At 45.5% G+C, this 12,949-nt stretch overlaps 1 protein-coding gene across 8 annotated transcripts in view; it reads left to right on the forward strand.

Annotated features, from left to right (window-relative positions):
- ephb3b (eph receptor B3b) overlaps nucleotides 1-12,949 on the forward strand; it is a 46,541-nt gene that overhangs the window by 3,167 nt on the left and 30,425 nt on the right. Inside the window, exon 1 of one of the 8 annotated variants that reach the window (XM_081708142.1) lies at nucleotides 5,126-5,200. The exons of the other annotated variants lie outside the window; for them this stretch is intronic. The gene's annotated coding sequence lies outside the window, so the exon portion shown is untranslated. Of the gene's footprint in view, nucleotides 1-5,125; nucleotides 5,201-12,949 lie in introns of those variants that run through there. 8 annotated transcript variants of the gene reach the window in all.

The raw sequence follows: 12,949 nt of genomic DNA on the forward strand, positions 1-12,949 counted from the left end.
GCGGCGCATAAGATGGAGAGGAACCTTGATAGTGGTAAACGTAGCAAAACGTCAAAACGTAACATTTACCCGCTTTAATGCATATTTTATTCTATATGCACTACTCAGCCTTGCGCGCGCATGTGTGTGTGTGTGTGTGTGTGTGTGTGTGTGAGAGAGAGAGAGAGAGAGAGAGAGAGAGAGAGAGAGAGAGAGAGAGAGAGAGAGGGAGATAAGTTGCAGGTGGGTGTTCCCGACTTCTTACTCTGAGTGCTTTCCGGACAGTCTCACAGACACGATCATTTGTTCAGGATATTTCGATCTTGACCATTCCCTCTGAATGTAATGCGATCTTGAACGTTTTAGCCGAGTCTTACAGATGATGTCTGTGTAATGAGACGTTTGTGTGAGCAGACCTTGTTTTCTGGTCCTGTATGCCCAAGTAAAGTAGTAAAATCCTTCCCAGATCGTCTGTCCGTGAAGCCTGATGCCATTTTAACTAAGCGTATTCTTTTTTCATATCCTTGTTTCTTCATTTTGGTAACTTCTACAGTAATTTATTCTTACGTTTATTCGTATATTTATTTATTTCTTGATAGTAAAAAGATAGATCTAATTTCAGGCCTGGTTTTAATTCTCTCCTCTCCACCTCTCCGAGGCCCTTCATCATTAGTCTCTTTAACCCCAACGGTCTAGAGGCAGGGGCCATTTTGTTCTGAACACTTGTTCCGAGTTAAGCGAGGGAATCTGAGGCACCCTTCATCAGAGACACTACCGACACTTTGTTCACTTAGGACAGGAGACCAAAAATAAACGTCCATAAGCACATAATCGCGTGCGTTATAAATGTAGCTTACAAGGACAGATTATCTAAACAAAGATCATTTATGGACCATTTGACCTCATAAGTCTACCACGGAATGTCAATGGCAGTTTCCTTTTTTGGTCTAAGTGAAAGTGAATGAAAATATGTGGAATTAATAGGCGTTGTGCCGTTGTACATGCGTAGAGGCTGTTAAGTTTCCATATGTTCTACACTTTTATCTACGCGAAAATACAATCACTAAGGATAATACAGTCACTAAGGATAAGAAAGCTTCATACACACAGAGAGCGAAGCCAAGCCTGTAGGCTACTGGACTACTTAGACAAACTAAATTAACATTACAGAAAAAAGATGGAAACCTAGATTTCGAAGAAGAGCGGAAGAGTTAGACGGTTAGTAGGACACGAAACTCGCGACAAATATCATTAAACTGAGAGAACAACTTTAGGCTTCTTTGTTTTTTATTAGTTTTAAGAAACCCCTAAATATGTACAACATATTTTTGGCACATTTTGGCGTTTTAAACAAGCATTAATCAATTTATTCGTAAGCTAATTTTAAATCGAAAGCCTAGGCTGCATTACCTAAAATATATCATTTATTTATTTATTATTTATTATTTATTATTGTTATTATTATTATTAGAAGTAGTAATAGTAGTAGTAGTAGTAGTAATAATAATAATAATAATAATAATAAATAATAATAATAATAAAGAAGAAGAAATAGTATTAGTATTAGTATTATCGTTAGTAGGCTAATACTCGGGCCTGTTTTCATCCGTTTGAAGAACTTTATCGCTACCTTACGTCTAAAATGCAGTGACTGCTGCTGTTTCAACAATTTTAGAGTTCAGTGATCAAGAGGTAAAAAGTTTGGGTGCCAAAGAAAACACTTGTTCACTAGAAAAACGACTTGAAACGCTTAGATCCCGCGATGTGTTTCAGCATATTATACATATGTAACCGTTATGCGAAATACGCACATAAAAATATACAGAAAGTATTCACTGTCTATTTATAGGCCTACAGTCAATATTTTTCTACATATTTTCTAAATTAAGTTATTTTAAGTAGAAAAGCTAAATACATGTGTTCAGTTTTCTTTTTGTGAATAGAATAAAAAAAGATTATGCTTTTGACTATTTATTATAATTTTTTAATATATAATTTAATTACATAATTGTTGGCTGTATCCTAAAAAACATACATAAATTGATAGATCATGATTATTTCTTAAAATATATAGGGTTTAAACGTTTAGTTTTAGCTTTAGAGTCAATTTCTTTAACATACAGTAATTTATGAAGTAAGTTATGTGATTAGAAAATGTGAGGACTTTATTGGCCTTTAAGTTAAAAGATAAAAATTATATTATTTTAATTTTAAATGCTGTTGGCATATGCGTGTGTGTGTGTGTGTGTGTGTGTGTGTGTGTGTGTGTGTGTGTAGAAAGCCTTCTCTATACTAAAATACCATTGAGCTTCCTGGGTTGTACTAAATCGGTGTATAGGATCAGACTGAGGGAGCCACATGTTAAACAGAGACCGTGTTTAACAGATGACCACTGTCTTAGCTGCATGAGCTCCAGAATGCCAGCCACAGCTTTGAGGAGTTCTGGGCCTCGTCAGCCCTGCCAGGCTCATAGGTGTACTGAGACCCAGCGCTAGTCATCTGACTCACACACACACACACACACACACACACACACACACACACACACACACACACACACACAAATAAGCCAAGTGTTGGTCTGAGAAAGGCTGGAACTGTAAAATCAGATGAGTCTCTTGGCCCCTGTGAGGACTAAGTGGCTGTGCTGACACCCTGTGCTTAATAAACGGTTTTGCTAATTGAAGCAGGAGTGTGCAGGATGCTGACTGGAATGCAAAGCTCACTGCTTTCAGCACCAGAGCTTGAAGACACTGTGCTGGCAGCTGATGGAGTGGAGCTCTGAATACCTCGCATGGCAGAGTGAGGAGCAAATGTGCGTGGGGCTGCCATGCCCTGCAGTCTGCTGCTGCCAAATTCCCCCTACTGCTGTCTGCAGCCACCGAAGCGGAACGAGGCAGACAGATAGGGAGGAAAGCAGAGGGAGACAGATAGGGAGATGGAGAAAAAGAGAGACGGGGTAGCTTTCTGTTGCTTCTGTTTTGCGGGTCGGGTCATACTGGCCAGTGATCTCTCTGCTGCCAGGATTCATCTGACAAAAAGAGAGAAGAAACCTCACACAGAAGAATAAAACAAAAGTCACATGATGACAGGTTGCATTAAATCCCTGTTCCATCTCGATGGTTTTCCAATTCAGGCTTGACCAGGGAGTTTGGAGCTGTAGGTTTCTGGTTTAGTGACCAACCACATCAGCGAAGTGTGGCTTTTTTGGAGTTTGTTTGTTTTTTCCTCCTCATTTCACACCTGTTAGAATACAATTTTATTCTGTTTCATTAACAGCTGATGAATGACAACATAAGTTTAATGACTGTTATAGTTATTCTTTTACAGGTGCTTGAAGATCACACTCTGAGTCCAGCAGCAATGAGACATGAGAAAGACAGCATAATGGCAGTATAAATGGTGTACCTTGTATTAACCCTTTCCTCTTCTGAGACTAAGCAGGAAGGAATATCTATGTATTTTTTCTGATAAATTGTCCTTACTGTGACTCAGCAAACTTGATAAACTTGAAGGAAACAATGAGGCTAGAAGACAGCATGAGTCAAGCAGTAACGTGACTTTGCCTGTGGTCTTATGCAGACGTAAAATTGTGCACAGACAACGGGAGCCCATCAGCCCTACATATACATGCCTGCCATGTTCCTTCCAGATGACTAACAGAGTTTTAAGAGACCGAGGGCCTGATCACTTCCCGGAGCCTTTCGTTTATGAGCTGACGTTACACATTTAGCCAGGGAAGCAGAAAGATTCTTTAATATTTGTCTTTTTTTAAACTTCCATCTATTAAAGCGTGTTGAGCCTTTTCCAACACCGGGTCTTAGCTTTGAAAATATTGTTAAAAGTCGAGTAAATGAGAGATTGTATGGGTCAGGAGCAAGTATGCGAGAGTTTTACATGCCGCCAGGCTTCAGGGTTACACGTTAATGGTTGCCTGGACCTTTTGCTACTTTTCAACCCCAATCGAGCAAATGAGGGAATGTGTGGCCTGGTGAGTCCCAGGGGGAAGGGCCAAAGCTGCAGCTCTGGGTGCAAACGTCCCCGCCGATTAGCAGCCTGCCCGTGTGTGAAGGGCTGCCTTAGAATGGATACTAAAATCCAAGCTGTGAGTCGTTTGGGCCTCACGTGCTGTAAAACACCTCCACATGCTCCTGGTCCCAACATCACACACAGGCAGGAAGCCTCTCAGCCTCTCTGCTGTGCCCTCGCCATTAGACTTGTGCTAAATCTGCTCTCGCCATCAGCGGCGCTGGAGCAGCTCCTTTGTGCTGGTCCACGGCGGCCTGTTTTTTTTATTAAAGCATTGTTATCTCCCCCGATCAGCACAGGCCGGTTCAGATTAAGCAGTCTCCCATTAAAATACTTCACTGGGTTGGGGAGCAGTGAATCTCATTTCTTCACATACTTGTTGTTATTGGGGGGTGGAGGTGTGAAGACAGTAGGGGGCTTCTGCTGCAGTCCTGCACCAAATGTGTTGGTGTCTAGGCCGATCATTTTAGTGTGGCCTCTCTCTCACACCTCTGCATGTGGAGATGGGTGGAGGGATACAAGGGACTCTGGTGAGATAGACATGGTGTGCTTGGAACAGCAGAAGAACTTCTCGCGTTCTTCTGTGTGTCAGCTGATCTGGCGTAGCAGTCTCTTTAGAGAGAACATGCTTTTTGTCATACAGTTAGCACTAAATATGTTTGATTTCCCCATGCGGATACATCTGGAGAGATTTCCATACAGACATTTGACATTTTTGTCCTTTGTTGCCTAACTTTCAAGTATACTGAGGTCCTGTTCAAAAATGTACGTGTCCTGTACAGTAGCAGTTCATCTTTTTTTTTTACTCACAGCAGAATGCAGGATCAAGGAGAACTGTTTGAAGTCTGCATGCAGCCCTGCAGCGACAGTGGTATCGAAGACTGTTAGCATAATTTACTCTGACAAATGTCTCTGTGGTCACAGGGTCAGGACTCACACCCAGCCAGACGATCCAGTTGAATCAATGAAAATGATTAGTTTATGGCTGTCACACACAATCGATCAGCCTTCATCCTCACCCTTTTTAGCTTTCAGGGATTAACTTTTGAAGAAGTGTCTCATGACTTGACCTTTAGGAGGGGGTAGAGAGGAACAGATGGGGAGGAGGGAGCACGGAGGGTATCAGCCCTCGCCAGCTAGCAAATCCAGCCGTTACGCAGAGAGAGATCACAGCTTTCCCAGGAGCCTACAGGTAGAGACACAGTTCACAGGATTCTGCAGGTGGGGAGAGACATACTTGAGCAGTGAGCCCTTTTACACACACACACACACACACACACACACACACACAGAGTGGCTGTCTGGGCTCCTCCTCAGTGGGGTGCTGATACCAGGCTGATTGTCAGGTATGGCTGTGTGCCCCAGAGCCATGGTCATCAGAGGCAGAGGGCTTATCTGTTATTAAAGTTCTCTGGACCTTAACCACAGAGATGGGTACAGCACTGGACAAAGGCAGGAAGGTAGGAGGAGAGATGGGCTCACTCTTACAAGCTACTCAGTATGGTATTGGTTGACCTGTTCGGCTGAAAGGGTGCTGAGAGCGGGTCCAGTAGAAAAGTCGGGGCAGGGGTTGAGGTCACTCAGCTGGAATAAGGGTCTTGGGATTGGGAAGGTTATAGAGCGCTAATACACACACACTCCTTCTCTGCCCTGGAAAGCTTCCACTGATGCATCTTCATATCTTCTGTTTAATTAGCTCCATCTACCTTGGCCCAAGAACAGAAACACAAGTCTCCTCCTAACAATACACCCATGTCCCCCTCTCTCTCTCTCTCTCTCTCTCTCTCTCTCTCTCTCTCTCTCTCTCTCTCTCTCTCTCTCTCTCTCTCGCTCTCTCTTGCTCTCTCTCTCTCTTTCTCTCTATATTTCCAGTCCTCTCTCTTTGTCTCTCTCTTTTCTTTTGTCTCTCTCTGTCTCCCTCTCACTCTTTCATTCTTTTTTTCCCCGTGCAAACCGGTGGCTGTAACGTGAGTGGGTAAGACTCTGCCGATGGATTTAAATTGTTTTGCCAACTCTCGACGTCAGGGTCAGCCATTGGAGCATCAGCTTGTGGAATGTGTACAGGTGAATCATGCCTGTCTGACAAGCACAGGAGAACCGGCCAGCAAGCAAAAATAAGCCAAAAGACTTGCGCTGAATAAAATCTTCTGATTTTGCAGATCTATATTAGTGTTTGTTGTGTCTCTGCTGGGGCCCAGAGGTGGTGTGTTTAGACCTTTCATGCATCCCCTGTTTGTGAGTTATTATCCAATCATTTTTACTGTCTCTTAAAATGAGGAATTGTAGTGCTGTGTGCTTCATGTGATATATTGCAGAACAAACAGTAAGAGTGCATCAGCAGCAGCTAAATATAGGAGAATACAGGAGGCCAACCTGGCATGGTGGAATAAATGGAAACACACACAGAGGTAGAGAGTAAGAGAGATAGAGGGGGGGGGGGAGAGAGAGTGAGTGAGAAAGAGAGAGAGGGAGAGAGAGAGAAAGAGTGAGAGACAGAGAGAGAGAGAGAGAGAGAGAGACAGACAGAGAGAGAGAGAGACATACTAAGGGGATAATATAACTGTGTATCATCTTTGTTTACTATCTCTTCACTTCCCAGTCTCTCTCCCTTCCATTCCTCTCTTTCTGTCTCTCTCTGTACTCCCCTCTGCATGTGATGGTCTCTTATCAGAGAGAGCTCCTAATTGCAGTATTATTTCGCTGGTCTGTTATCTATCCCTGGTGTGGTATAAAAAGCCAGTTGTAGCTCAGCAGCTGGGAGGCAGGCGGCTGTGCGGTAGCCAGGCCTTTGTTCTGCCTGCGCACTGATAAGATTTGACATGAACTCCGTGCATGTGTGTGGGCGTGTTTGTGTGTGTGTGTGAGCAGGTGTACGCTTGTGTGTGTGTGTGTGTGTATGTGTGTGTGTGTGTGTGAGCAGGTGTATGCTCGTGTGTGTGTCTGCGTGTGTGTGTGTGTGTGTGTGTGTGTGTGTGCGTGCATACGTGTGTGTGTGTGTGAGCAGGTCTGTGCTCGTGTGTGTGTGTGTGTGAGCAGGTGTGTGCTCGTGTGTGTGTGCTTGTGTGTGTGTGTGTGTGTGCGCGTGTGTGTGCTCATGTGTGTGTGTGTGCGTGCATGCGTGTGTGTGTGTGTGTGTGTGTGTCTGTGTGTGTATGTGTGTGTGTGAGTGGACTGAGACGTGTCTTTAGTTCAGATCAGAGGTGAGGCATTCGTGTGTGCTTCCGCTCTATGGCGTTGTTTCCAGTGAGAGGCACAATGGCGTATCTGTATGCAGAGCACCTGGAGCTCTGACACCTACACGACATGCCTGACGTGCGTTGTGCCGTGCAAGTGTTGTACAGCATCAGAGAGCAGCACTTTGCCCCGTTCTTTAAGTCAAAGAACACAGATGCTCCACCATGAAGGCCAGAAAGCTTCAGACAGATGCCGCCTGACGCCGTCCTGGGAGCAAGTGTAACAGAGGCGTCTAACAGTAGATGGCAAGCCTGAAGGGACATGAGAGTGAGAGTTAACTGCTGAAGGGTGTGAAAGCAGGCATATTGACATGAAAGACAGTGGAGACAAACACCAGAGTCAGATAACCAGGCAGCAGATGGGTTGGTGTGTGAGGGGGCCATATTTCAAATAGAGAGTACACTCACCAAGTCCTTTCCTTCTTTCCCTGGTCGTGTCCTCCGGGACTGGGGGCTAAGAGGAGGGTGATGATTAGTGATTCAATTTAGCCTCCCATCAATCAATGGAAAGGCCATGGAGGAGACGGCTGTTGGTGCTACTCCTACACTCAGCATGCGTGGGCTGACAGGGGTAGTGCTTTTCTCCGGGGGGCAGGTTCTTCTTCCTTGGTTAATTAAGCAGGCAGCTTGCCACTGCACTTACTTATTCATGAAGCTTTGCTTCGATCGGATGCCACTTGGTTGGAAGAGGCTGGCTAATTAGTCTGGCACTTATAGGCAATCTATAGCACTGGAGTCAGTATGGGGCCGTGGGAGCCTGCTGGAGATTTAATCGCTACTTAGACTGAGGACAGGCGTGCTAAACTATGTGAAAGTGTGATGTATTAATAAGGGAGACTGTACGAGACAATGCAGTAGTACTATAACCACAAGGCCACAAACATAGCAGAGAATCCTATCAGGCCCTCCAGGAGAACAGTGTCCGGGCTCCAAGGAAAGTTGTTTATTGAAGTGAGCGCATGGAAACTGTTCAGACAGGCTGTAATGACTACCAGCCCAGCTGAACACACTGGGCATTTTGACTGAGGTTTTCTTCAGCGCACATGTTTGTGTCTCACGCTATGTGCAGAGGTACTCATGGCAAATTAGGGAAAGCTGCAAAAATAGATTTTCTACTAACATTATTTATAGTATTAGTTTATATGAACAAACCATGAGCATTTGCATTAATTAGACATTAAGTAAACTTAAAGTCCTGGACATCATGACCCGATGACAATCATTCTTCATGGGCAGTGAGCTGTTCCTTTTGCTCACTTTAGTGACATCGAAGTCCATTTGGTGGTTTGCAAAGATGCCCTTCACTCACACTGCAGTAATGCTGCTAAAAACACGGCTTGCATTGCCTAAAGTTGTTAGATGTTAATGGTTTGTTAATATTACCTAACATAAATAATGTTACTGTAATTAGTGAACCCTTAATGTAAAATGTTACTCTTAGGCATATGTTTAAGAGAATAATAATTTTGTTGCTTTGGCAGCAATTATATTCCTGTTCTCTTTGTGATTCGTAGCCCTCAGAGTGCATGTGAGTTAGTGAGAGAGAGAGAGAGATGGAGAGAACGACAAAGACCTTGCAAGTGGTTTCAAGGTGATGGCCTTGAGAGAATGACCGTTACGGTGGTCATGGCTGGCTGTAGTGGGGACCAAGCCGATAGAGTGGTGGCAGAGCCAGTGGAGTGGGGACGGAGCCAGTGTGGTGAGGACTAAGCAGGTGCAGTGGGGACGGAACCATTGCAGAGGGACTGCTGTTTGAAGGACCCACCACACAGCTTCCACTCAGCCCACACCCTGCTGTGGTCTGGAACAGAGCTCACATATTGAACTCATTCTGAGACCACCAAGAAATAAAATAATACCTGTGTGTGCATGTCTAAAGAAATCTGAAGATTCACCTCTAGTTAGACTGTCAGGGTGTGGTATAGAGCTCTGTAATTATAGCAGTAGTCGCCAGATCGGCTTCATGGGGCCAGTGTATGTTTGGATGTGTGTGTGCGTGTGTGGGTTTGGGTGTGTGAGAGAAAGAGGACAGTGGTGTGTCATCCCTAGACCTGTCATTTTCTCTTTACCTGCTGACTCCATTCAGAGGCTCCAGCCCATTCTCACTAGCCCTGTCTTTATATCTTTTTGTCCCTGGAAGGCCCCCATAAAAGAGGTCTGGCGCTGGTGCTCTGTAGACTGACTGAACTCTCTTCCTGCTGTTTCATGTTGCCGCTGGGCTACTAAGCAGCGTGCGTTTCCACACACGCTTTATTACTTTGCTGTGCTTGTTGTGATTGATCTATTAGTCACTTATTGACTGTGGATTATTTTGACCCTCTTTGACTCCAGCACCTGCCTTCATGGCAATAACACCCCCCCCACCCTCCACCCCACCCTCCTCTCTCTCTCTCTCTCTCTCTCTCTCTTTCTCTCACTCTCTAGATGATTTCCCCCAGGATCTTCCGGTGCCCTGTTCTCTTATCCCTCTCTTTCTTCCTGTACCACACTTCTACACTTCTGTTGGCTGCCATCCGCCGACCACCCCCACCCGACTCCACCCCCCTCTCTCTGTGTGGTACTCAGTCCCCTGCTGGGTGGTGGTGGGGGGGGCAGAGACCTTTGCTCTGGCTTTAGTTACACATCAATGAAGGGTGAATAATGCATCAGCTTACCCTGCTGTTACCGCCCGGTCAGGCAGTCAGAGGTGGAGCTTCCCCACACCCTCGACAGCGTATGTCTCCTCATCGTCCTCCAAAGAATGACCACACCCCTCACACCTGCCTTACACACATCACGTCAGACCATATTACAGTATTTCATGTTTGCTGGCCTGGATGGGAGCTTTGTGTGTGTGTGTGTGTGTGCGTGCGCATGTGTGTGTGTATGTGTGTGTGTCTGTGTATGTGTGTACGTGTGTGTGTGTGTCTGTGTATGTTTGTGTTGTTTGTGTGTGTGTGGACGTGCATGTGTGCGTGTGTCTGTGTATGATTGTGTGTGTGTGTGTGTGTGTGTGTGTGTGTGTGTGTGTGTGGGGTGGGGGGGTAATGGACTTGCGGGGTCATAAGGAGACTGTGGCTTTAATTTTGCACAGGTCAAGAGCTGGCAGTGACCCCCATAAAGTGAGAGTTAATGGCTGCCAGTGAGCTGGCTTTATTCCCATTCGCCCACAGAGGACAGCAGAACCTCAGCTGATGGACTGCTCACGTGTAAACGTTAAGCTCAGAGGTTTGACCTCTGATTTATGTCTAGACTGTCTTTGACCCCCCCCCCCACACACACACACACACACACACACGCACATACACACACAGCTCATTCCAGAATATCTGTGTACCAAGTCTTTCTGTAATTGGTCAGAGACATTAAAGTCCCTGGACATATGGACTGCGGTGCCCAGCATTGGACAGCAGCATTTCTGCTGAAGGGTTTCAATCACTAACCCTTGAGCTGCACATCACTTCACTACAGGTACGATACTATCTAGAGCTACAACACGCCAGACCAAATAAGTGGAATGTCTCTGACATTGTGCGGCATGTAAGGGCATCGTCCTCTCGCCATTTGTCCACGCTTAAGTGACGTCAGCCAGGCTGCATTTGTCAAAGAGCTTAAAGCCTTTTAGAATGGGCTAACAAGTCAACTTATTACTGCAGCGAAATGTGAGATGAATTAAGTGAGTGACGACTAACAACGTAGCAGACCAAATCAGGAAGAGTCTCAGCACTCCAGAAAATCACAGTGATTTATCAACCTCAGCCCTTTGGGAGAGAACAAAAAAACATACATAATCATCATCTTCCTCTCTCAAAGTTAATGGTGCCAAATAGCAAATAAACACTTTTTTTTCTGGCAACAAAAGACCATCTCCTCAACCCCCCCCCCCCCCCCCCAAAATAAATATATAAATACAAGTCATTAACCCACAGCTGTTTGTTATCAGTGGCCATTAAATTGGTGGGAGTGTCGACCCCAAGCCAAGGCAAACAGGCAGCGTTGCTTGTACAGAGGAGGAGAGTCAGGGTGGTCAAGTCCATTGCCAGCCTGGAGACCAGAGTCTCTGCTCTCACGCGCAGGGGAGAAAAAGACGGCGTAAGGGGAAAGGTAGAGGAGGAAGCCCTCACAACAGGAAGGAGATTTTCTCACCCTCATCCTCTCAGCAACATACACTACAGTCATGAGATCCTGTTGCACTGCTTATGTAGGTGGGTATGTTTGTGAACTTGTGCTTGGTTGCATGTGTTTGTGTATGCGCTCGACACAGGGATGAATATCTGCTCCAGCTACATTCCATTAGTTTAATGCCTAACCAGTGCACGCTGCCCCACTCCTGGAGGTGCGTCTAATGAGCAGAGCCAGATTCCTGTGCAGGTCAGTCTTTAACGAGCTACCGGGAGAGCGAGGCCTGCGGCTAATGTGTCACCTGGATCTCCTTGGATAGCCACAGCAACGAAGGATGAAGGAATGGTGGGATAATTACTCATACCCTGCACCGCTGAGGAACAGGACAGCTTCCTTTTTTATAAGCACTTTTTTTTTTTTTTTTTACAGTAGTTTAATTATGTTGCCAGTGAGTTCTTTACTTTAGTGCGATCTTAAACTCTCTTAACGTTCATTAACCATTCCCAAGAAGATGGATGGGAAAGGCGATGGTGCATTTGTGTATGTTTTTCGGGAGAACGCAGGGGTAGTGTGCAGGATTCCATAAAGCTGGAAATGTAGGCCATATCATGCAGGTCACCCCTGATCCACAGCTATCCTGAAACACACTCTTATTGTTAATGTAGCCATTACGATACGTGTGTGTGTGTGTGTGTGTGTGTGTGTGTGTGTGTGTGTGTGTGTGTGTGTGTGTGTGGTGAGCTGGGTATATGTGTGGATAAACGTGATACTCAATGTGTAGATGATGGCTATATCACTGGCTGCCTCTATGTAAAAGTCAGATGAATGGCTGTTCACATCTGCTAACCCTGCAGTAGGTCCTGTTTTGTAGAAAAACCCCATTCACAACCACAACATGGATAGCACCATATTCAGCTATATTACATACATATAGCTTGGGTTTTACTGCACAAACAGTGGTGTGTTGTGAGTGTGTGTGTGAACCCACATGCATGCATGCGCACGTGTGTGTGTGTGTGTGTGTGTGTGTGTGTGTGTGTGTGTGTGTGTGTGCACATGCTTGTATATGTCTGGCTCAGAGCAGGCAGTTCCCACAGCTCTCCTGACACATTCAGGAGTGAACATACGCTGCTTGTAAACAGTGACAAATGCAGAACACTCTAGCTTTCACACCCTCCCCAAGGTGTCCCTTCACAAACACAGACTAACACACATATATAAGTGTGTATGTGTGTGTGGCTCTATGAAGAGGCTCCTTAATGTTATAGCATGGTAAAGCCCTCCCAGTGGGACAGCAGCCTATACCATCTCCATATAGTTGTCAATCTTCTGTTTTGTGGCTGTAATGAGGATGTCAGAGGTATGCGTCCACGTGTGTGTTTGTGTGTGTGTTTGTGTGTGTGTATGTGTGTGTGTGTGTGTGTGTGTGTGCACGTGTGTGTGTGTGAGGACCTGGAGATGGAGTTGGCACCCTCATCACTACTACCATCAGACAGCTTCTCTCCATGGCTGATAGACAAGACCAGCAGGCAGCACTGTGCCAAAGCTCACGCATAATGATGCCTAAGTTGAGGAGCAGCTCACCCGCACACTCCACCCCCACCCCC

This window comes from Electrophorus electricus, chromosome 26 (assembly GCF_041902795.1).
Source record: "Electrophorus electricus isolate QZ-2024a chromosome 26, ASM4190279v1, whole genome shotgun sequence".
Classification (NCBI taxonomy): domain Eukaryota; kingdom Metazoa; phylum Chordata; class Actinopteri; order Gymnotiformes; family Gymnotidae; genus Electrophorus; species Electrophorus electricus.